Below are 21501 nucleotides of genomic sequence, written 5' to 3'. Positions count from 1 at the left end.
TAATTCCCTCCCAATATAATATCCTCAATTATATTCCTTTTATTCATATGTATATGCAAGTATTTGTGTATGTCTTTGTTATTATTTTCATACAAATGGAATCACATATGTATAAAATCCTACAGATTTTTTTCCCACATGATATTTCTTGAACATCATTCTGTATTAGTACATGTGGATTACATCACCAATATTTTTAATTGTCAAATAGTATCTGTGTACTATACTTCTGTTGTACACATGTACAGTAAATTATTTATCCAGTTTAATTACTGGATAATCAAGGTGCTTCCTTTTTCTTTTATAAATATTTCTACAGTGAACATCCTTATAGTTATATATTTATATATTTGTGCTATTTGCTCAATACATAAATGCTGTAAGATGACTCTTATGTAAGAGGAATTGCTAGGTCAAAGAATATATACATTTAAAATTTTGATACTAATTGCCAATTGCTCTCCAAAAGTATTGTGCTAAATCAAACCATCTTTGCCTTTTCTATACCTGCTATAATATTTATGAGTTGTTTTCCTATATGCGATTAGGGAATTTTTCATCTATTTATAATTAATCATTTAATAATTATTGAAGACCACCAATAGTATCTGAGAGTTTTTGTTCATATACAGCTTGACAGATATTAGGTCATGTTCATCTCTGCCAATCTTAGAAGTAAAAAATGTTATCTCACTGATATTTCCAGAGAATTTCTGTAATAATGAATTTTTTCATGTATTTATTTTCCATATGTCATGTGTAAACTACCTAGTTATATTCTTTGTCCATTTTTCTATCTGATTTTTGTCTTTCTTTTATACCAATTTACAAGAGCTCTTTGTCATTTGTCACTAGTTTTTCCTAGTTAGTTGTTTGTGTAATGACTTTGTTTATAGTCGTTTCTTAAAAAAAAAAAGTCCTCTTTTTCCTCAGTGGTTTTTACATTTATAAAATAAAGTGTTGTTTAACCCAAGAGAATAACTGTTTAAGGGAAGTTAAAGCCACCCTAACATTTGAGTAGGAAAACTGTTGTGGTTGACGGAAGAGATATCAAGACATCTTCTGGGATTTTAATCTCTCAAAATGAACTCTTCTTTCAAATTCCTGTCCCTACAAAAAAAGGGATATGTGATATACCATCAGTTTTTGTGCTGTGAAGACAAAATTTGTCTTTACTTTAGTTCTAAATATATAACAATATGGTATATTATAAATTTAGTATATATACATTTTTCCTATAATGGTGCAGTTGGTTATTTTGTCATTCGTGGTTCTGTGGACCTGGCATTCCTCTCTGTGTACTTTATTCTTTGTATGGGTAATGACCTCAGAGAATTGTACTATCTTAGAGCCGTAGCATTTGAAAGGCTCTTGTCATGGATTTCAGGAGAACTAAGGAGTTATGTGTATTTAGTCATCAAAGCATGTAAGTTGAGACTTTTGCTTAATTGATAAGTAGAATACTTACTCGAGTATTGTGAATGCTTCATTTTCTTCTCTTGAATATTTCCTGAGACTCTGGCTAAGAGTTTATCTGAAGGAGTATGGAAATGAAAAACGTGGCAGACTTAACTAGGGACCTGCTTCATGGGTATTCCTTACATAATAGATATGACACTTGAGTTGCAAGTATCACCACGTCTTCTATTTAGTCTAGTTCTACATGGAAAGTGAGTACTTTCTATGAGTTAGATACAAAACTAGGTGCTTTACCTATGCATTTAGTCTCTGTAATGTAGGTTCTATCATCCTTATTTTAAAGATAAAGAATCTGAGGATCCAAGAAGTAAAATATCTTGCCCAAAGTCAGTACTACTAGCTAAAATTTCCTGTTAGTTCATCAGAAAATAAACTTGTTTATAGTTATTGTTATCATCATTGTTATCAAGTAAATCCCATGCTATCTCAGTCCATGGGAAACTGACCCCATTTCCTGGCCTCAGCAATGCAGACATGACATGGGCCTGGCCAATCAGATCTACTCTCCTGGCCACAATTACCGGTTTAATATGAGTATGTGAACTACTCCAAGTTCAGGTAAATGAAGTTTAAATTCTGAGACCTGTTGAAACTGTTTGGCTAAGGCAACTTTCTTTCCACCGAATTTGTAGCTGGCTAACTCAAAGTCTTGAGCTGCTAAGGGCTACAGTGTTCAGAAAGCCAGCTTGCGAGTGAATAAAAGGAGTGAAGAGAAACACTAAGAGATGGAGAGAGACCAGATCCTGATACTGTTTCTTTCACCTTCCGATCCAGTGATCCAACCATGCCTACAGGAAGATCTTAGCAATGGTTATTTCACATACTGAGCAAACACTCTCTCCACTCATGCTCCCTGCTGTAAAACAAAAGACCATGCTGAACTTGTATAAACAAATAGCTGCTAATGATTTGAAGTGACCACACACACACACACACACACACACACACACACACCACTTAAGTCCAACATGGCCACCAATTCTAAAATAGGAAATGACAGTGAAGATGCCAGGAAGAAGGGTGTAGTTTTCTGACCTGTTGCCAAGCCTTTTTTTCCTTCTTCTTTACATCTACACTGTACCTATATTCTGTAATGGTCACTGCAACTCTTTTTTTGTGAACTGTTTACATGTCTGACTTCTTGTTTGGATTTTACTTGGTGATTTGATATGAATTTTTAATGTGAAAGCACTTAGCATTAGGAGTTTGACATTTTGTCTGACCTTAATCACCAGGAGGATCATGAGAGGTTTATTCAGTGGGAAGAGAACTGTTACAGCTCTGACAGAAATGATGGGAAATAAGTAAACAGCCTTTTAAATCTTCACCAGAAATCAATAGGGTTTAAAGATGATGGACGTTGGTGTTTTTTGCTGCTTAAGGACTTCAACCTTTTACGGGAAAATATCTTCTCAACGTGTCAGCAATTTTTTCCATGCACACAATGAATCACTGCTGCAAATAGAACATTCTGCATAGAACACTCTTCATCATTATTATAAGGAAGAAATTGTCTATGACTGCCCGTGGTAATATAGAGCCTTTTGGGGCATTTTTGTATGAAAAAAGACGGCCATTTCTCACCATTTTGTTTTTGTCTTATGTGCAGTTGAGATGCCAAACTTTTCCTCAACACAGTAATAGCAGTTGTTATTTATTGAGCACCTCCGTCTTCCTAGGCGTTGGCTGTTTGCTATGTTGAGGTAGCTCATATGACTCCATTTTATAGATGACGAAATTGAGGCCTAAGGTCATCTAACTCATGACATAACTGGTATTTAAAACCCTAGTCCATAGAGTCTGAAGCTTATGCTTTTTCCACTCTTCCAGCTGCATCTGGGAGGACAGGCACTCAATAGGTGTGCTCACCTTTGACTCTATTTCTTTAGTAGCGGAATCTCTTATTTTCTTTCTTTCCTCTTTTCCCTCCGTCAGTAAAACTGACTTAAGTGACAGATTTCCACATCATTTAATAAGAGGATAAGAGCTACACCATGGTCATTGAATAAAGGGATATGGGTTGAGAACTGCTTCCCAATATACTCTGCAGATTTGTTTTTCATGAATGATTTATAAGATATTAGATTGATATAGCATTTAGCAGTATATTCACAATAAGCTCAATCTGATGCAAGTGTTCAAATATTAACCAAGCATGTCATGCAGTGTCCTTTGTTTCAAGGTATAGAATTGTGGATTTTATTGTAAAAACTACTTCTATTCTAAATACTACTTTAAAACATGGAACTGTTACCATTATGCAATAGCTGACTTTCCAGGTATGCAATTGATGTATACATATCATCGTGCAGCTGTTATCTTGGAGAAAGTAACATAATTTGGAAAAATTCTTCCTAATTCAAACTAAGAATACCAGCTTAATTTTTGTTTTTGTTTTTTCCAAAACAGTAGTCATCATGAAACATACTGGTAAATAAAAATTTTCACCCAAAACCTCCTGATTTGTTATGAATTTGGATTTAAGGACACATTACTTCAGTTAATCAATTGGAATTTTTAAAAGAAAACAGATCTTTATCAGCTTATTGTAATACATATTAGATACATTGAATGCAAATACTATCAGATAAAGGGTGCGGTCCCTGGTTTTGGAAAACACTCACTGAGCTTTTGTAGTCCTCCATGCCTTATTTAGAAACTGAAACAGGGACGCCTGAGCTGCTCGGTTGGGCATCTGACTTTGGCCCAGGTCATGGTCTCACAGTCCTTGAGTTTGAGCCCCGCATGGGGCTCTGTGCTGACAGCTCACAGCCTGGAGCCTGCTTCGGATTCTGTGTCTCCCTCTCTCTCTGTCCCTCCCCCATTCGTGTTCTGCCTCTCTCTCTCAAAAATGAATAAACGCTAAAGAAAAAAAGAAAGAAAGAAAGAAAGAAAGAAAGAAAGAAAGAAAGAAAGAAAGAAAGAAAAGAAAAAGAAATTGAAATAAACTAAATGTCCTGAGGTTCCTGCTAACCCCAAAGCTGTCTGCGGCTCCTTAGGCATAGAATTTGGACTTGAGGTAATTTTTTCTGTCATGTACTTTTAACTCACAAAACAATCTTTAAAGTAGTTTTTGCTGTAGGATTTTTAAATGTTCCTTCCTCCAAAGCAAGTCTTTTTCTAGTATCTAGTGGTCTTGTCTGCATTGGTGGTACTTTCTGCTCACCTGACTTGTGCTCACCTCAAGTAGAGTGATGTAACCTTTGTTTCTCATATGAGAAAACATAAAACATTGTTACTCCAGGTATTCTAGAGGTGGGACTCAAGGAATGACCGATCAGCCATTTTTTTTGTGTTCTCTTTGAGCCTGACGTTTTCAGGCACATGGTGATTAATTCTGTATTTGATAAAGGAGTAAATCGATCAGTTTGATTGGGTAACCAGTTCCTGAGTTGGTAGGAAAGAGTTGAATGATGATGCAAGGCTGGTTCCCAAGCTCAGTATAGGAAAATTGTAAGAAACACCTGAACTTGAGGATCAAAAGTTGCAGTCTTCTTTCCCCCTTACTCAAATTTACACTGACTTGGGACCTCTAAAATGAGAGTGTAGTAGAACTCAGGACTCCTCTGAGGGGCTCCTGGGTAGCTTAGTCAGTTAAGCTTCCGACTTCCCCTCAGGTCATGATCTTGTGTTTCATGGGTTTGAACCCCATGAGCATCGGGCTCTGGGCTAACAGTTCAGAGCCTGGAACCTGCTTTGGATTCTGTGTCTCCCTCTTTCTCTGCCTCACTCACTCTCTCAAAAATAAATAGACATTAAAAAGAAAGGAAGGAAGGAAGGAAGGAAAAGAAAGAGAGAGAAAGAAAGAAAGAAAGAAAGAAAGAAAGAAAGAAAGAAAAAGAAAGAAAGAAAGAAATCAGGACTCCTTCACTCTAGTCTGATTCTTCCCCCTAATTTTCTGGTCATGTAAATCAGAAGGTCACATATCCTCTTGAGGCCCCAGGTTTCTCATCTGCAGATTGGGGATACTAGCACATACCACACAGGATTATTGTGAGAAATATTTGAGATAACATACGAAAGCCTTTGAACTCCTAAATAATTACTTTGGCAGACAGTAATTTATTTAGGTATCTTGCCAATACAAGTTTTTGTTACTTGAGTTGGATGTATAACCTCAAATCCTTACACTGTGACCTTTGGGGTATGCCCAGGTATATAACTTGTAAGGGAAATAAGTACTGCTGAGTTTATTTATTCAATCACTGTTTCACAGTTTTCATCCTTGCCCCTGTTATCAAACAAACATGTCCGTTTTCAAAGACACTAGCCTCCCCAGCATGACAGTGATCAATGAGTAAACAAGTGAAGAGAGGTCTTTTCAGTACATAGTGTTGTTTAGTCCAGTTCCTTTTCTTATGTATCTTTGAACTTTCAGTCCTCTTGTTCAATACAAAGTTATTTCCCAGTTACTTTGCTTTTATATTTTGCATTGGTTACTATAGGCTTTTATGTTTAAATATTTTATTTTGGTGAGGTGATCTTTAATGGTTCATTTTGTTAACATCTGTTTTGGGGACCAGAAATCTTGACCAAGAACATGTTTTAAACCTGTTGAAGTCAGTGGGGAAAATATGACTTGGTACCCAAAAAATTACAGTAACCAACACACACACACACACACACACACACAAATTTTTTGCTGCAAAATTGTACTTAATGTTAAGTACTGGTAAATTGTGATTCTGTCTGTGTTGGTCTTACCAATATACATTTGTTCCTTTTAAAGAAAACATAAATTTACTCTTTTCTTGGCAAAGTCTAAATTTGAATATTTCATTGTTAAGTTATGTAAAATTATTTTCATGCCTTATGAAATGATTTAATAACAGCAATTTCTACCAAAACAGGAGTTATTTTCCCCCAAGTTGGTATTGCTTTCTTCTTTTTTCATGGCTCCTTGTACATTCTTTTATTGCAGCAATTATATTACACACTTACAAGACTGGCCTGCACACCATCAGGAACTTCTTAAGTTCTGAGATTTCTCAGAGTAAATACTTTGATCTCTGGTCTGTAAGCTCTACATTTGGCATTTAGTGAACTCCCCAATAATATATTGAGTGAATCTTCAAATTATGTCGAAGATCTAAAAATACTCAGCCAAATTGCTCTATGACTACATAGACAAATTCTACTGAAGTGACTCTTAAAACAAAAATGTTCCCAATTTGTGACTGATGGTCTATAATGTCGTATTTACTTCCATAATAAATAGTCACCTTTTATAATAGTGTCATCATCATAAACTAAGATAAAAGAGATTTGCCAAGACTTCTCTCCCAGCCATTAGGATTAACCAGGTATAAGGCTCTACCTCCAATTAGCTGCGGGACCGTACTCTGTTATTTATAAAATGAGGGTTTGTACTGGATTATTGCTAAGGTTCCTGTCTAGCTGGAAAAATTCTAGAGCTGCCACCTACATTTATTTTTGCAAAGAGACATTTTTGACATCATAACAGCATGATGATTTCGAAGTTCACTCAGCTTCTTAAAAAACCTAGGAAGCCCAGCTTGTTCTCCAGCCCCACAGTGGCAGTGGTTGAGGATTCTGAAGTGTACCCTACCAGGAGCTTCTTATGCCCTAAGAAGAATTGTTATTCACCTTTGACCTCTAGTCCTTAAACTCAGTGCTTGGCATTTAGTGAACACCTGCTGATACTTAGTTTGGTTTGGGTTTTGTGTAATGGAAAGTACTCATTTGTGTGTAATGTCTCTACTTGTGTCTTTGAATTTGTGGGAAGACAGGTATATTTTTTTTTATTTTTTTTAACATTTATTTATTTTTGAGACAGAGAGAGAGCATGAACAGGGGAGGGTCAGAGAAAGAGGGAGACACAGAATCTGAAACAGGCTCCAGGCTCTGAGCTGTTAGCACAGAGCCAGACCGGTATATTGTAAAGTCAACTTCCTGCCACCCCTTTTTTCTGCCATCTTCTAAGTCCTTGCAGCTGTGATTTAGTCCTCCAAATAGGTTACATAACAGATAGAAATACATTATTCTGCATATCGTGGAAAGTCAAGATAGGTTTATATATGGCCTTGACCCTTGTGGACTATCAGCTGCTTGAGGTTATAAGCTCTACTTTATTAATTTGTTATCTCTTCCAGTATTTATTACAGTTTAGCACATATTAGATAGCTACTTATGTTTACTAAGTTGATAATTATACCAAATCACACACACGATGTCATAGCTGAATTGTTACTGGAAAAGAAATCACTGCCTTTGTAATGCCTTGGAATGATTCCTCCCTACAAAAATTAACACCAAGAACCCAGTTGTGTGGGATAGCTTATGTAAGAGGTGAACTTCTGGAGAAGCACCTGCTGATTGTCACTTTCTAATATATCATTTTGGTGTCAAAGGACAAATATAGTCACAATGGCTGCGTAATTTTCATGAACCCAAAACAGTTCTGTATTTTTTAAATGGCTATAGAAATTTATTAGTTATTTTCACTTTACTTCTTATGCAGCCTAGCAATCTAATCAGATGAAATGTGTGTCATGCCCTGTTTCACTTGCAGCAATAATCCCTCTCTGCAGCAGTCTAATTTAGTGCTTTCAGCAGTAAAGTAGTACAGACTAAATCAAAGCTGAGCTTGAGCCAGGATGATAAGTTGGAAAAATCCCTGGTTTTATAATCATAGAGATGTGGATCTCTGCTATTAGAGGTAATATACATACTACACACAGTCCTGGGTCATGGTAAGTTGCTCCATAAATGGTAGCTGATGTTATTTTAGTTTAAAAAATATATTGTGAAAAGTAGTCATTAGGTGTGAAAAACTGTTTTAAAGGTGTAAAGTCCATTGCCTTGAAAGAAAGTGCAGTTTACCAGCATATGAGATATCTTAGCATGTGTTAGCTATGCAGTAGGTTCCAAAACAGACCAAGGAATGAAAGAACCAGCTAACTCTATTGCAAGGCCTTGTTCTTTTTTATTTAATGGAAGATAATAGTCATCAGATCCCAATCTAGATGGTGGCAGCCAGCACTCATATGGTTTTTAATTGTATGTTAGGTGATGAGAGATTTTGGCCTCAGGCAAGTCACTGAATGAACTAGATGAACTCAACTGTGTTACATTTTGTCTAGTGAAAATCAGGCCAGTAATGCCTGTGTTGCAAAGTTATCATGAGGACTGGTGATTATGCCTGAAAAATAACTGTCCAAGTGGCTAGCACTCTGTAATTGTTCTATAAATTGAATCTTTTGTTTTTAATGTTCTCATTATTATCATCATCGTCGTCATTGTCATGTTTATATAATGACCTCTGAGTTTAAGGTGGGTTTGTACCTTTGTGGATCCTCCCAATGTTTCTCTCTTCCTTAGAAACAGATCCTTTGAATGAATAACCATAGAACTTCTCTAGACATCTGAAAGCAAAATGCTTCATCAGATTCTCTAGGCTGTTAACTTTATATTGATCTCATCTAAGCCTGACATCCAACACTAATTATTCTGATCTTTCAGAACTATGCCCTCTTTACATAGAAGAATTTGTGGATGTTTGCTATCTTGCTGATCTTGGTATATGTTGCTATCTTCAATATACCCAAGAGGAGTATAGTCGCTTCGTACACTATCAGATTGTTGATTCTACTTTACTCACATTGACAAATTTTCTGTATTCTGTCCCTACTTTTCTTTTCCTAGTGACCATTTCATTTTACTTTCCTTTATTTTTTCAGAATCTGTTAACCCCTCAGCTTTGTGAATTCCAAGTCCGTTCTTACTGAATAGTTCATAATGCCATGGAGGTTTGTTATTTTACTCCATTTTGTTTTCTTAACTCTCTATCCCCTTGATGTACTTGTTATGATGAGTTTAATCATGTTTAGAATGGTTCATGGAGAAAAGAAGGTTATGGTTGGAGCTGACATGGACCATATAGACTTTATTTATATGGTTGTGTGAGTCTTTCTGTTTTTATCATCTTAAAGTTGAACTTCTCTGAGACATTACTGGCTATAAATAAAAAGAAAGTCCAGTATCCTTTCCATGTGGTATTAGGTTTATAGCCCCTACCAAAGGAAATCCATTGTTGATGCTGATAAAGAAATGCATGGAAATTCAAAAAGGGTTTTGGTAGTCCAATTATCCTTTGTAGGTCATAAGCTTTCTGAGCCTTAGTTTTCTCCAGTCTAAAATAGGCATGTTAACTGCCTTTTCTATTTCAGTGGACTGAATGAAGATCAGATAAAATCATGTGAAATGCATGTAAAAGGAATTTGCCGATCATGAATGAAAAGTGTTATGTTCTTTATGATTATACAGTATTAGTGGCCTTTTATCCTTTGAGGAAAGAGACTTAAGTGTTGATATATCATATTTATTAACTTGTTTTTGCCTGTCTTCTACCAAAACTGATTTGAAGCAGAGGTCACTAATGAAGTCATTGAAGTCACTAATGAAGTCATTGAACTGAAGGTGTTATTTTTGGCAAGGGGTGTGAAGTAAGAAGAAACCTGAGGAGGAAAATATCTTGTAAGGATGCTGAATTATTTTGTTGTATAGGCAATAAGTATTTAGGAGGCCCAAACTTACAGGTAGAATAAAATGTGCAAATTAGATTGTTGTTGGCAGATAGGAGTATTTTTTTTTTACTATTTATTTATTTTGGGAGAGAGTGAGGCATGCACCCAAGCAGGGGAAGGACAGAGAGACAGGGAGAGAGAATCCCAAGCAGGCTCCGCACTTTCATCACAGAGCTCAGTGTGGGGCTGGATCTCATGAACCATGAGATCATAACTTGAGCTGAACGAAATCAAGAGCTAGACGCTTAATTGACTGAGTCACCCAGGCGCCCCTAAAGAGAAGTAATACACCACAGATGAGGAGAGAGATTTTCTATAAAAAGGTAAAATCTTAAAAAGAACAGGTACAGGTTTGATAGGATAAGAAATTACAAATTTCACTCTGAGTACTTGGAGGAAATGTTGCAATTTATAAAGAAAGAGTAATTTTAGGTAAATAATAATGACACCAGGATAGGGCCTAAATTTTGCATCTGAAAGGAGGGGCTAAATTCTTCACTGTCTTCCTTAAAGGCTAGCTTATCAACAAAAGAATGGTGGGTAGAAGAAGAGCGGTTGTGATAACTTATTTCTGAGACACTAGTGAAAATTCTCAGTATGTTTTAGAACTTTTAGAGATTCATATCCTAGTACAAAAGCAGTTATGATGGTTTTAGATTACATTATGCAATAGATTATATCACATAAATTGTGGCCATTCAATTAAAGTTTGTGATTCTTGACTTCATATCTCATTTTGCAAACTGATGTTATATCAAAGACTTTATTACCTTGTGCTTCAAGGAGCTTCTGAAGAAGTTTGTTTTAGAGATTTTCTGCATCCAGTGTTGAAATTGGTATAGCCAGTAACCAGTGTAGTAACCAGTGGAAAGAAATCTGAATCATGTTAGTTCCTTTTTTTGTTTCTCTCTCTCTACTGCTTTCCTCCCGAACTGTGTTAGACAAACCAAGTCCCTTTACTGCTAGTTACTAGTTCTTTTTCTTTAGGCAAGTTCCTTGGCTCTCTAAACTTCAGTTTCATCACAGAGTGTAGATAATACCTAGTTTATAGCGCTGCTATGAGGATTGAGATAATATGCTTAGCATGATAACTGACACACAGAAAGTGCTCCTTAAGAGTTAGTTGCTTCTATTATTGTTGATGTTGTTATTGCAATTATTATTACAACTGTTCTTATTATCATCTTTGAATACAGTCATTTCTTTTTCCCAGTGGTCCATTAAATCAAAGAAAAATCATTGGGGAATAATCCCAGGGGATGTGTTCATATAAGTGGTGGGCATGTATTATATATTATAGGTTAATAAGCTTTGCTTCTTAGCATGTTGTGAGTATCTTTAAAACTTTCAGAAAGGAAAGAAAGGTGTTCTCTACTTGAAAATGTTCCTGTGTTTTAGATCTTTGAGTAGCAAAAACCTGTATATTTTAGGATCATTCAGTCTAGGTATTAGTCTGATACAGAAACCAAGGTTCTCAGTAGCAGGCTATTCTGAGGTTGGGAGTGTTGTTGGGGAAAAAATGTATACACTCTTACATTTCTCTGTATTTTCTCTATTGAACAATCACCCCTTCTCCTTGGCCTTTAGGCAGTCAATTGAGGTGCAGCCACCAGAGGCAAATTGTTTAGGAAGTTGAGTGACCAAACCCTTGAGCATATTTCGTTGGATTCCTAGATGAAGTAAGTGACGGACCCTCATTTTTGGAAACTCAAGCATTCGCATTTTGAATGCCTCTCATGGACCAGACGTGTTGTGAAATCATTACCCTTTAACAATCCTGGTTTTCATGATGAGACCGACAGGATAAAGCTGTGACTGAGGTAAACACAGGCTGCAATAGCCTGTAGGAGAGGCACCTCCCTTGGGCTTGAGGGGAGCAGGATAGACGACACTGAGAGACAGTGGGCTTCACCATGGTGGTATGTGTTCTGGGTTTTGAGGCCAAATGGGAGATGGCTGGGTAGGTATGGGGTGAGGGTCAAGAGGGGGTAAATTCTTCCAGGTTGAAGGAGCGACATTTAGGAAACTATTAAGATAGGAGAGTGAAGATAAAAATACTGGGCATGAAGGAAGAAATGAGCTTTTTTTATTGTGGCCTCGGATATCTGATGAGAGAATGAGTTGGTTCAAAGGAGAAAAATGATTGAAATGGTATTCATGAACTATTTTATTCTACTAGCTTTATCAGTCCATTTCAGTAAAAATACTTAAGCCTAATAATCCATTTGGGCATGGGTTTTTTTTATGTTGTTACTCTTTTGTAATTTGTAATATTTTCAAAATTCTCATGTGGTTCTCAATACTGGCTGTATAATATACTCACATAGGGAATTTTTTTTCTAATGCCAGTGTGGATATGCTGTAAAATACTCCAACAGAAATTGTTAAATGTTGGCAGATTGGGGAACAGATGATACAAGACTGACAAAATATTGATAATCATTGAAGCTTGGTAATGGGTATCTGGGGTTCATTAAAGTATTCCTATTATGTTTGTATGTTTTTGAACATTTCCATAGTAAACAGTTTAAAATGTAACGTTAGAAGTTTTTCTGAATGACAGTGCCCCACAAATATCCATGCCTGGGTTTCCCATCCTAAACCTGTTATATCAGAATTTCTTGGGGCAGGGTCCAGGTATCTTCTGTTGTTTTGTTTTGTGTTGTTTAAGTTCAGTGTGGTGCTGGTGTACAGCCATGGTTGAAAACCTGTGCTTCATGAGACAAACCAAGCAGGAATCATTGTTCTTATTTCACAGGTAGAGAGCTGAGACCAGAAAGGCTAAATGTTTTGTTAAAAGGCCACCCAGGTAGTAAAGAACACAGCCATTATTTTGTCAGCCTCCTATTCCAGTGCTCATTTTGTTACATCACTCTGCTTCTCTCTTGCCCAAATCAAAGGAACAATTTTCTTGCTAGTTACTATCACATGATCTGTTCAGAAATTATGCTGTATTGAAGATATCTTAGTCCTACAATTCTGTTTGAGAACACACCTGTTCCTCTTCTTGCTCTGACAGGCAGTGAGTTTGGGTGCAAGCCATGCAAGTCGCTAAATTGGTTTTATTTGTGAGTAGATGCTTATAATTCAGCTTGCCATTTCCTTTTCTTGGCCTATAAGTAAGGGAGCAGTGTAAGTGCTGCTTGGAAGGAAAAGATGCTGATATTTTTCTAATGCCCTGTGCACTGGGCAGTAAATCTACATGCAAATTAAAGATTTTGGTGACAAATGATAACTCTCATCATCAGTCCAATCTCCTCTTAACTTTCCTGGGTATTGTTAATTCATAACATAGTTTGAATTGACTTACCATTATTGATTTTTGTATTCATTAGAATGAAGAGGGAAATCTTGCCTTTGCAAGGGCAATACAGTTATAAGACACTTTCTTTCTCATAAAATAAAAGGACCTGGCAGGATATAAACTGTGAGAATGACAGTGAAATTGACGCGGTGAAGGTTAATGCTTGCTTGTTACATTGATGTTGGAGGTTCCAATCACTTGTCAGTATGCCCCTATAATATGTGCAGTACATCTTCATCAGGAAGGCTTACTGCAATCAGTTTCAGGTTTCCGGATGAGCCTGTGGCCAGACCATAATTAACCTTTTGAACCTGGAATTGTAACAGAATGTACTATTGGCTTAGGTTATCAATTATGGTCAGAGTCAATTGATACTTTACTCAAAGAAGGCTTATTGGTGATGGATATTACAATTTACTCATCTTTCCATTATGTGATTAAAAATAAAGTTGATGTGGCAAAGTATTCTATTTTTTATTTTTGGAGAGAGAAATTTTTGTAAGCCAGATTACTTGCCAAAGTAACTGGCGGGGGGGGGGGGGGGAGGGGGTGAAAGGGAGTTGTCTGATTTGGGGGGTGGTCCCAATTTTCAGTATTATTTTCAATTTCTTAAGTATGAAGTAGTGCAACTACCAAGGGTGCTTTGAGAATTACATAATATGTCAAATTGTAATAGAAAAGAGTCATACACAGCATATCAACATACTTTACACATAAGGTTAAAAGATGGAAGTTCAGGTGTATTGACGTAGCTGTTAAATGTCTTGTATCTTATACTTCTTTCTCTAATATTTTACTCAAATAATATCAGAAAAATGGCTGGCAGAATTTCACTTACTTTGGAAAAAAATAACGGTATGTATGTTAATGAAATAAAAACGAAAATATTATCAGTCCAAATCAAAGGAACAGTATGATTTTAATGCATTTCAAATTATCTATTACAATTTAAAGATAATGGCTCAAATTAAGAAGCTATTTGCTTTTTTGCTTTATTTTTTGTTTTTCATTGTATTAGATTTTAAAATAATTTTCTATTAAAGTTAAATGTGAATCTATGTTAGAAGTTGTTTCTACAAAAAAGTTGCACTTATGTGTTATTTATAATTTTTATCCACTGCTATCTGACTATGCATATTATTTTGAGATCATCAGAGATGTTTTTTGCAATATTTTTACAATAGTGAGAAATGGAGAACAACAGGAATGTCTGACACCAAGGCATTTGTTAGGTATATTAATGGTTTGAAGAAATACTATAGCCATTAAAGTAATGATGGGATAGAAATTTTAATACCCTGAGGAAATAGTTATGTTATCTTAAATTTCAAAAACTAGGCTAAAACCTTTCCTATTCAAGGGTAAAAGGAAGGTCATTGAAAAAAATGGAAGAAAATATACTAAGATATGAACAGTAGTTGCCTTAAGATATTATATGCCTTTTCTTATTTACATTTTATTACACAAAATGTTATAGCATTTATATAAATTATATTTAGAAGTAAATTATGTTTTTATAAACAGAATTGTTTCTGAATATTATTACTCTTATTATCAGAAAAATTAGTTTAAAAACTAATTACATGTCTCTAAAAATCATGTTTTTCCTATCTGTTCATCAGTAGCACAACATGGTCTATAAGGCCTAATGACTGCCTGGTTCAAATTCCAGTTTTGTTACTTCCCAGCTGTGTGACTTTGCACAGACAGATGTTTATTGTCTTTGTACTTCAATTTCCTCATCTGTAAAATGGGGGTAATTATGTATATATAGATACATAATAAGGTATATATGTGTGGTGTTGGTAGGAAGCTTAAATTAGTTAATATATATTTGAAGCTGAAATAAGTGAACACGTAATTATGTAATGCCATGAGTGCTGTAATCTTGTCCTCCCACCTCAGGGCACAGACCCCGTAGTGCTCTGGCACAGCACACAGCCTGCTGCTGTATTATTGGCCATACGCTAGCCCTTTAACTTCATGTCTGTCTTCCATCTGTGGATCGCCGCTTGTACATCTCGTGGGTTCTTTCAGATGCATCATTTCTGAAATGTAAACGTTTACCTTCTCCCCAAACATCTCCTATTCCTGCTGTCATTAGCACTTTCATCACAATGTGAATCATGTAGAAGTCATTTGGATGACTTTTGTATCTTCCTACTTTCTCTGGAATGTCTCTGCCTTTTAGACAAAGCTGCTAGGGCAGTATCAGTCTCCAGGAACTCCCCATGCTTTCAAGGTGAAATCCAGACCCTTAGGGACCTAGCCCCTTCTGTCCTGTACTCTCCTCATTCTACCTGACACTGGCTTCACTGAGTTATTTGCCATTCTTTGAGCATGCTGTGTTCCTTCAGTACTTCTAGGCCCTTGTACTGTTCTCCTTTCTCTGGAATGCTGTCACCTTCTGTGACAACTGTGTGCATTAGATATTCCTCCAGATTGGCTTAGCTCAAGGCACAAAGCCATAAAAGCATTTATCATATGTTGTGGTAATTGTCCTTATCTGTGGCCTTCTTTAGGATGTGAGCCCCTTATATTTAGGGACCATGCCTTATTCATCTCTGTACATCTAGTCCCTAGAAAAATGACAGGCACCCAGCAAACACTGAATGAAAGAGTGAACTTGATGGAAACGTAACAGGTTATATAGGTGACGGATAATGTTTCTTATAAAATAATACCTATGACTGTCTGTTCTCCTGTTTTTTACTATATATAATTGAGCCATTGTCCCTTCCATCACAACCATCATTATTCTCCTAATAACTTGTCTTTAAAAAATAATCATTCTTGGGGCTCTTGGGTCAGCTCAGTCAGTTAAGCATCCAGCTTCGGCTCAGGTCATGATCTCATGGTTTGTGAGTTCAAGCCCTGTGTCAGGCTCTGTGCTGACAGCTCAGAGCCTGGAGCCTGCTTCAGATTCTGTCTCTGTCTTTTCTGGCCCTCCACCATTAGCACTCCGTCTCTCTCTCTCTCTCAAAACTAAAATAAAAACATTAAACAAATTTTAATTAAAAAAATCATTCTTGCCTCTTTGTTCATAATTGTGAGCCATGGTGGATACACTGAGTCAGAAAGGTTACTAATGTAATACTTGCTGAGCAGGAATAACGGTGGTCCTCAAAGAATCCCTCTTCTCTAAAACAAAGTTAAAGGCAAAATCATGTCTTATACTTCTTTCTGTTCCTTCACCAAATCTGTCATTCTGTGTTTTTTCATTAGTCTTGTGGCACTACATAAACCGCCTTCTAAAGAATTCTGAAAAACTATTGGCTCTCATTGGTGATGATGACCTGCTGTGCTGCATGACTTCCTATGTTTCCGTGATGTGGTTTTGCTTTTTTTTAATAAGCCATTTCCTTTGGATTAGATCCAATCTTCCATCTTCATTCTGTAGACATTCATTGAAGATACATAGTGTGCAAGGAATTAGAACTCTGGAGAGATGTTTGGAGACATTGCAAGAAATAGTAGGAAAAACATGTTAGCTGTATAACCACAAGTAAAGTTATATAACTTACTTGAATCTTAGTTTCCCCTTTGTGTCTTGGGAATAAAAATCCCTACTTCTCAAAATAGTGGCTAGTATAAAGTAGACACTTAATAAAAGTGGTTTTCCTTTCTTCCTTCCCACTTCCCCATATGGCATATGTAGTAAAGAGGCCCAACCAAACTGCAGGTTGCAAATAGATCTGTAGACATTATCACTAAACAATCCTGTCTTCACTTAAGCTATCACTACCACACTGTCTCCCCTTCATGTGATCACATATTTTTCCTAGGCTACTAAACTACCAATGGTTAATTGTTTAGATTTGGATGTTCTTGGCAGTCATTACGCATCCTGGTGCTATTTCAAAGTAGAGAGGGATTGTGTGACTGTTGAAATCTGAATACACTCATTGTATATATATGGATAGTTACTCATTAATTTATTCACTAATACTTGAGCACCTCATATGCTCCAGACATGTTTCAGATTGTGCTAGACATTAGCATTATGTTAGTAAAATGACTGGCCTCAGCAAATTTTAAATGACAAGATCCTCATACCTCTCATACTCAGGGAAGTTAAGTGATATCACCAAATTTGCATAGCTAATAAGAATAGGATCTGGTATTCAGACCCAGCAACACTGAATCTAGAACCTGTGGTTTTAACCTCCATGCTAACAGATCTCAAAGTATGGTTCAGGGACTCCTGGAGATCCTAAGACTTTTCAGGAAGTCACTGAGGTCCAAACTGTTTTCAAAATGATCCTGGGAAAATATTAACCTTTTTATTTTCATACTCTAATAATGTACAGTAGAATTTTCTAGAGGGTATATGCCATGTGAAGTTACAACAGATTGAATGCACAAGCAGATATAAAAATTCAGCTGCTTCTGTTTCTATTAAGCCATATATTAAAGAGGTTTATAAAAATATAAAACAGTACCACTTTTCTTAGTATATTTTTTGTTTTACAAAATACAGCTTTTACATAAAATTTGTTAGTTATACAGGCATGTAATAGATCTATTTTTCTAATATATTAATATTTTAAATTATGTTTTATTTCTAATATGGTAAATATCAATAGATCTTCATGTAATAGATCTATATTTTAATAAATTAATATTTTAAATTATGTTTCTTAAATTATGTTTTATTTCTAATATGGTAAATGTCAATAGATCTAGCCCACATAAACAAAAAGTTTTTTGAGTTTCTTCCTTAATAGTTTCTAAAAGTGTAAAAGGGTCCAGAAACCAAAAAGTTTGAGAACCACTGCTCAAAACTGTTATCCCATATTTCAGAACCTTCTTTGTAGTACAATTGAGTCTTTTAAGTTGCCTTCTCAATTTCAAAGAATCCTACAATTCTGTTCAAGAACAATGCTTTCTTGGGGTGCCTGGGTGGCCCAGTCGGTTAAGTGTCCGACTTCAGCTCAGGTCATGATCTTGCAGTTCGTGGGTTCGAGCCCTGCTGACAGCTCAGAGCCTGGAGCCTGCTTCAGATTCTGTCTCCTTCTCTCTCTGCCCCTCCCCCGTTCACACTCTGTCTCTATTTCTCCAATATAAACAAACATTTAAAAAAATATTTAAAAAAATACAAGTTGGCAAAATTGTCAGCAGTGATACATGAGAAAAATAAAACATAAAGTAAGAAACAGAATCAGACTATAAATACAGAGAATGGACTGATGATTACCGGAGGGAAGGAAGCAGGGGAGATGGGCCAAATGGGTGACTAGGAGAGGGAGATACAGGCTTCCAGTTACAGAATGAATAAGTCATGGGAATAAAAGGTACAGCATAGGGAATATAGTCAATGATATTGTAATAGCCTTATGTGGTGACAGATTGTAGCTATACTTGTGGTGAGCAGAGCATAACATATAGAGATGTTAAAGCACTACATTGTACACCTGAAACTAATGTAAGACTATGTATCAGCTATATTCAAATTAAAAAAATTTTTTAAATACTTGAGACTCATATATTCTTTGATCCAATTTGTCTTTTCAAATTGCTCATGGTACAAAACATCAGGATGTCATGATTCTAGTGTACTTGAGTCACATTTACAAAATTAATTTACAAAGTTAATTTTATGAAATACATGAAAAGAATTATATCATAATTAAGGCAGATTGTGTTTAAACATTATATTTTAGTAAATGACTGATACTGTGAGAAGTATATCACCACCTCCAAAAGTTTATCCAGTCACAAGAAGAGAATATTCTGTTTTCCTTCTTATATAATGAAATGAATGGCTGAATGTTCTAAATAGGATTTATCTATTGTATGTTTTTCAGCATTTCAGAAGCATAGTATAATACGGACACACTAATGGTTTCGAAAGGAACTGTGTATTTCTTTCATTTAACAGTTATTAAGCATATACCAGATTCTGTGTTTAAGTACTAACTAGTAACCAGTACTAACTAGTACTAACCAACTAGTCTTGGTTACATTAGATGAGGGAGATAGAAAAGAAAGTGGGGGTGCCTGGGTGTCTCACTTGGTTGAGCATTTGACTTTGGCTCTGGTCATGATCTCATAGTGCCTGAGTTTGAGCCCTACATTGGGCTCTGTGCTGACAGCTTGGAGCCTAGAGCCTGTTTCGGATTCTGTGTCTCCCTTTCTCTCTACCCCTCCCTGGCTCATGCTGTGTCTCTCCCTCTCTCTCAAAAACAAACAAACATTAAATAAATTTTTTATATAATAAAATGGAAGGTGTTTTTGCCAAACTAGTATAAAATTTCTCAGAAATAACATCTTTTTTTAATTTTTTATGAATGATTTTGCCATTGATTTTATGTGAATAAAACATCATAGCCTATTTTATGAGTATAATTTAATTAGTAATAACGTCTTATTTCCACTATGAAATAGAGTTTAGTGAGATCTAATTAATGCTAAAGTATTTTTTAAAATAATGACTACATGTTCTTTATCTAATCTCCCTCAACATAAAATGAGATGATATTGTCTGCTTTATGTAAATAATAGACCCAGGAAAATGTTCACTGTAAGACAAAATTGATTTCCAAGTTGACTTGTACATTTGATCATCAAAAGAGAACAATGTTCTAAATTTATCAGAAGGTTGAAGAACATACAGGTGTAGATTTTACATATCCATATATTACAGTGACTTACCCCATTTATGCTGGGAGAAGAGGTTTTAGTTTTAATTTTTGCAGCTAAGAGTGTTTTATAGGTCTACCTTACTTATATACTTGTGCTCAACCTAATACTATTCCAACAAGCATCACTAGCATTTCATGGTCGAAGGGCTTTGGGACTCCTGTATGGTGAATACCATTAGCCTGGACATAGGTGACTGCCCAGGAACAAAACTTAAAATCTTTTAAGACCTTCTAGTTGTTACTGCTATAAATTTTATTCTAATGAAATAAGAGCTTGTAGGACCTACGACTAACTAACATCTTTTGGGGTGCATAGTATGAAGCTAACAACTAGGACAGCATTTGAACCCTAGTGTTATCATTCAGGTTATATAGAGTTTGGGGGCACAGTAAAAATGGACATGAACAAAAGAGGTATATTTTGATGAAATCATGACTTTAATATGAATTTTTAAATGCCATGTGGATTGATAGTTTTACTAACTTCTTATAGAGAGAATTAAGGACAAATAAAGTTAACATTCATGGCTTTGTGTTACTGTTAAGGGAGGAAGGAGATATATAGTTAGAAAAGTATTCAATATCATATTGCTAATTTGGCTCCCATACTGTTAAGGGAGGAAGGAGATACATAGTTAGAAAAGTATTCTATATCATATTGCTAATTTAAAAAAAAAAATTGTTTTCCATAACACCACTTACTACTGAAAGAAAGCTCCATACAATACTGGCTAATGAAGATACTGTGACTTTTTTTCCCCCTCTATAGGAAGAGCAAGACCCTCCCTCTTATTCCTATGAAGACAGATTTAGTGAGTGTCTGGGGTGACTAGAGAACTTTATGTTTATCAAAATGGTGTTGGAGGGTAGAAGGAGAGGGAGGAGTGTGACAAGCATGAGAATGATAATGTTGATAACATTGGAATCTACACAGAGTACATTTCAGTCATGAACACTATCACTAAGTAGCCTGTGAATTTCAAGAAGAAAAGTTTGAACGTGAATTTCAGTGTTGAAAATTCTGCCCTCTAAATTCATAAAACACAATGAATATCATATTTGCTAATTTATTATTTCAACAGATAATGTTATAGTCTTTAATTAATTAATTTGGCCCTCCCTTAAGAGATTTTATAACCTAGTTTGAAGAGATTAGATTCCTACACTAGTGGATGAAGTCCTCAAGAACAGGTGTCTCTGTCTGTCTGTCTCTATCCCTTTTCTCCAGCACAGCCTGTCTGTCCTGTGTCCTAGAGGTTTGTGGATTGTTTGTTTGTTTTTTTAAGTCATTGACCACATGATAATGGAAAAGTGGGAAGAGGGGGTATTAGGTAGTAAAATGTAAAGCTACAAGCCTAGCACTCCTTGTTTCTGAAAATCAGTCAAAACAAGAATGAAATTTTATCCATCTCACCTTTGAAATTATAATGTATGTCCATAGGAATCAATTACAGCATTCTATTGCCACACATTTTGCTACAAAAAAATAAACAAAGCTCTGCCTGTGCCTGGATCAGATGGTGTTTCA

The 21501-nt window shown here is 35.8% G+C and overlaps 1 protein-coding gene across 2 annotated transcripts in view; it reads left to right on the top strand.

The window, feature by feature from the left end:
• Window positions 1–21501, top strand: part of RANBP17 (RAN binding protein 17) — a 333558-nt gene that overhangs the window by 165549 nt on the left and 146508 nt on the right. The gene's annotated exons all lie outside the window — the stretch shown is intronic.

This window comes from Panthera leo, chromosome A1 (assembly GCF_018350215.1).
Source record: "Panthera leo isolate Ple1 chromosome A1, P.leo_Ple1_pat1.1, whole genome shotgun sequence".
Taxonomy (NCBI): Eukaryota; Metazoa; Chordata; class Mammalia; order Carnivora; family Felidae; genus Panthera; species Panthera leo.
Note: the sequence above shows the minus strand (reverse complement) of the source record. Positions and strands in the feature narration are given on the sequence as shown.